The 5,221-nt window shown below is 29.0% G+C and overlaps 1 non-coding gene across 1 annotated transcript; it reads right to left on the reverse strand.

The window, feature by feature from the left end:
- Nucleotides 1-1,398: 1,398 nt before the first annotated feature.
- Nucleotides 1,399-1,560, reverse strand: LOC122269472 (U1 spliceosomal RNA). Its single transcript, XR_006225204.1, has one exon. It is a non-coding gene; the product is annotated as a U1 spliceosomal RNA (small nuclear RNA).
- Between the last annotated feature and the right edge of the window lie 3,661 nt (nt 1,561-5,221).

Below are 5,221 nucleotides of genomic sequence, written 5' to 3' on the forward strand. Positions count from 1 at the left end.
AAAAAAAATATAACTTTATAGGACCTCCGTTAATCATACCAATAGCAGAACTATCAATCAACACAGTGGCTGCATGTGTCTGGCAACCTAGCAGTCAACTTCATATTTCACTGCTTATTTAATTTATAAGGGCCTGAACTGTTTTAATTTTGCGAAATAAAGGCCTTAATGCTAAGAATAAAGTAAGGTACCTTATTTTATCTTATAAGAAAAGATGTTCCCGAAAAGGGATACATGCGCGCTAACAAAAGACTTAATAAAATCGTACTACACATTTTGTTGAACGTAGTTACAGGTTCCGAAGTAACGCCTACTTTCTGTAGCGGAATGATAATGATAAACCTTGCTCAATGTGATGTACCGAAAATTCCAAAAATTTAATATCTTAGAGTCTTCAACAGCATAAAAACTACGTCAAAGAATAATCGGAGTAAATTTACTGAAAAGACTACAAGCAAAAGAAAATGTGATCACCGACTGACGGTGCTGCCATCCTTATGATTGATAGATTCTCTATAATATATTTTTAATTGGAAGTTACAAGAAATGGAACATGTCGCAGTTTTTAAAATGACAATTCTTACCTTTTGAATTTTGTTCTGTAGAAAAATGTAATTCTGATCGTTTCAAGCTCTGGACAGAAAGTAGGCGTTACCTTTCATTACTATATCCAATCTTCGAAAATTTCATAAATCTTAAGTTATGTTGCTGAAATTAAAATAATTTTAATACTAGTATAGGCGAAGAATATAGAGGGGAGCTCCCCTCTATATTCCTTCCTTATAGCAGGGGTTTCCAACTTACAGGAGGCCGGGGGCCACAATTAAAAACACAAATCAAATGGCGGGCCGCAACTTAATCAAAATTTTATGTAGGACTCTTTTATGTTTGCAGGAACATTAAATATTACTGTCAGATTTTTGCCAAGCTGTACAAAACAAAAGTATTGAATTACAAATGAAAATTAAAAGTAGATTTTTAAAAATATTTAATTGCATATTAAAAAATTCGGGCAATATACTCGGTGTAAATACTTTCGTCCAAAATGAGTGGTTCCAAAAAGTTAAATCGGAGAATTTCTGATACACTCATGCTAGATTATATTCACAAAATACAAAAAAATTAAATAAAAAAGAGCAACTTACATGATTATTTTTGTATTTGAATAAATATTTTCCCGGATGCAAAACCTGAGAAATAATCTTTTTTGCACCATTGGTATGATAAATTTCACAGAAACGAGACTTTTATTGACGAGAAAAGTATTTTAAACCCTTATAGATTTTTTACGAAAATTGTTTACAAAAAAAAATGACAACTGATATAGTAATCTATTTTGCGGGTTGCCAGTTGGAAACCACTATTACCGAATCTATTCTTTACCTCCTCTTTATATTAATAGGGACAGCGCGAACGCAGTCCCAACTACCAAAAATTATGCACCCCAAGCAATCACAATTCGTGAATGTGGCGAACGTCAACCCCTCGCAGTGCAATGAGAGGTCTCTGCTCGGGGGAGCCTCCTTGATGATCAAGGCATCCCCAGTGCCAGGTAAGTATGATAGAATCGAAATTCATGAAAGCTATATAACAATTAACTTAATATATGACTGGTAGCTAAACAAATTTAAATATTTTATTAAAAATTTTGGTCACTATAACGTTTATTGCTTGGTAAAACTACTTTAAATTCATTAAAAGTGTTGTAATATTTTAGACAAAGGGAATGAAATATAAGGGGTTAAAAATATAACCTGTTTAACTAATATAACTACTCTTTACTCATGAGAAAATAACAACAGTCAGGGCCTGATTATCGCCTAGGCCCAATAGGCACGGGCCTAAGGACCACACTTTCTAGGGGGGGGGGGAGGGGGGCTCAGGAATTAGTAAAAATTCCACAATATTACTATTTTTTTTAAATAATGAAAGAAACAGTTTTTCTCAAACAATTCACTTTTTCTTTCTTCGAATTTTCTTTATATCGTGATAAACCAAACTCGTGTAAACATTGCACTAATCAAATTCGAAAGTACAGCTGAATTTGAATTGGTGCAGTTTTTACATCAACGGCTTAAGTGAATGCACTGAATATGAATTTTTTAAAAGTGATATCTTTAAATAAATTATTATTTAAATGTGCTTTTAATTTTCTATGAGCAGCTATAATTTTGGCTCCTTTTGTATATTTTTTGAATAAAAATTATAATTAATAATCTTAATATCTTAGCATACATGCTGAACTTATCGTTAAATCTTTTGAAAAGTCGGCTAGCTTTGTGTTGGTTTAAGTACTAAATAAAAAAATAATTACAACTTACAGTGAAAAATAATTCTACTAATCAGTGACTATTAGCAAAAATCACTGATTTTCAATTGTTCGCGGTCACCAAACTATTTTTATTTTGACAAAGCATTGTTTTGTTATTTTATATTTTGCTTTAATATATAGATGCGAGAACTTAATCTTAGAAAAATGATCTTCAATTGTTTGCTTTCAAATTTTTTAGAATGTTTCTCTTCAATAGATTTTTTTTTATTGTTAAGACTACTCTTCAGAAACTTAATTTCAAAATACTCCGTAAGGGGCCCAGAAAATTTGGTGGGCCTTGGGCCTGAATTTGTCTTAATCAGTCCCTGACAATAGTGGAGATTCATCAAAGGCACAGAAAGAAAGAATAATGATATTGTACCCAGCAAGATTGCCAGAATTCCCCAAAAAAATCTTATGTGTACATTTCTGAAAACAATAGAGCAAGAAAAATAAAATAAAAATATCGCTATCGTTTACATTCAACTGATATGCACGTAAAAGAAACCATTTTATAAGCATGTTCAAGAACTAATCCTACTGCAATTAACTTGCTGAAAAAAGGAGAAAAAACTACATATTCAAAGCCGCTTGAAATACTAGTAATTTAATAATTATTTAAAATTAATTATTCCAGGTTTATAAATTTTTTTTATACATAAGGTAAGTGATTGAACTTTTGAATGTATATACAGGGTGTGTAGCCAAATTATTCAACAAAAAAATAGGCACTTTAAAAAAATATCCTAATTAGGTAAGGCTGGAAAGTATGACACTTCGCGGTTTTATCTTGCTTTAACCATCATGTTGAAAAAAAAACTTTTGGCATTGCTTTTGGCAATTGTCAAAAATCATGAAATTTTGAATAATGTAAAACGAATGGCGTTTTGATACGCTATGGACTCACAATACGTTGAAATAGATTGAATGGGTTTGAATTAATTGTGTAAACGTTGAATAGAACAATGTGAACTGCGTCTTTTTGCATAATTTGTAGTAAAAATCAACATGGTAAAGGAAAAATCTTATTTTGAAAAAAGAAAAATTAAGCACTTTTAAAAAACACCCAATGTAAAAAGCACCTTAAGGGCTTTGAAAAAATGAAAATAAGCACCTTTAAGCACTTTTGAAAAACGCTACGCACCCTGAAATAAATCCAACTTTGTGCATTTGTTTTATTATTGAAATTTCAACAACTCAGACTTACAAAAAAAAAAATAAATGTTATTTATGAATCCAATAATCAGTCTACAAATGAATTTTTAGTAAGGTGGAAAAGTTGAAAGATGCAAGCACAACTTTTTCCTTTTACACAGCAGCACTCTTTTCAAAATAATTAGCGTCACCTGATGTAATATAGGCTTAAAGAAAGAAAGTAAATATTCTAGGTAATACGAGAATATATTAAAAGGTAATTTTAACAAAAAGTGATTAATTTCAATAAAACATTGACAACTGAAAAGATTTTTCTCATAATTATTCAATTTAAACATATATTTTTTTTATTTACAACAACCGAATATATTTTCTAAAAATTGTTTAATTTAAACATATATTTATATTTTAAAAAATAGAAAATATTTACAATAATTTTAACTTAACATATTATAATATTCCAAAAATTCTTGCTATCAGCTGATATACATGAATACATATAAAAATACATGATAGAATTTTTTATTTTAAAAGTTATCCATTACAATAGATATTTTCATTAATTCTAGTTCGTAATAGTGGTTACAAATTTAATTTTAACTTAGAAATAACAAAATGTGCACAGAGGAAAAATAAGTTTAAAAAATGGGTGACCGCTTCTGCATCATCAGTGCTGAAACATAGAATGAAAGGGGAAAAGAAAGCAAATTGATACAGTCAAGTTCCACATTGTTTGACTTTAAATCATTCAATGCATCCATTTACAATAATTTTCATTTGGCCTATTTTCCAAACATACACTCGTTATTAAAATGTATTAAAATAGTAATAGTCAATTACATAGTTCTTATAAATTTTTAAAGTATTTTCTAGTTTTTGAGATAACCAATTGGTTTTTCGCAATTAGACACTGACAAATCTAATCTAACAATACAAACATTAAAATAATTTAAGTTCACTATTTCTATTTTGAACTTGAGTAATAAAAGATCAAATTAAGTTAAATTTGAGGTTGTTTCAAATTTGCAATAATTTTCACTTGTCATATTATAATGTTTCAAAAACATAGAGATCAAAATATCTAGTAATCTAATACAAAATTGTATAAAACCATACCAGTAAATTTATAAAAATCAATTTTAGTACTTACTAAATTATGTATTTATTTAGTAACAAAATCTTCTCATGTCTATTACACACAACTCTATATAAGTGCACACAATAAAAATATGTTTTATGACAATAAATACTCCAAAATAAACCATTTCTTCACAACAAGAACGAATAAAATTTTCAAACAAGAAAAATATGATTGATGAATATTGCACATTTTGAAAAGAAATTTTGCAAGGTTATGATCATAGAGGCAACTCTGATTTCTATATTATGGTGCTGCAGTAATCAATGTTTATTGAAAGATAACATCAAAAGAAATAGTAATTTAAATAGTTTTCTCAAGACTTTTGTTATTGATAGACTCGTTATCAATGGGAAAATGTTAGCTTTGAAAGTACAAAATTGTTTAGCATCTGTGTATATGAAAAAAATTTCAATCGCTATATTGGAACAAAATGTTCAGTTCAGATAAATTTTGTTTCAATAGGCATTAAAATAACATTGCCCCTATGGAATCACAAATGGGATTCCATGTAGTGGTTGTTATAACAGAAATGTTGCTCTAATTGGGGAGGAATCGTTTTAAAGAGCATAGACTGTATAATAATCTAGTTAAATTTTACATGAACTCATTTGATA

The sequence above is a fragment of the Parasteatoda tepidariorum genome, chromosome 5, assembly GCF_043381705.1.
Source record: "Parasteatoda tepidariorum isolate YZ-2023 chromosome 5, CAS_Ptep_4.0, whole genome shotgun sequence".
Lineage (NCBI taxonomy): Eukaryota > Metazoa > Arthropoda > Arachnida > Araneae > Theridiidae > Parasteatoda > Parasteatoda tepidariorum.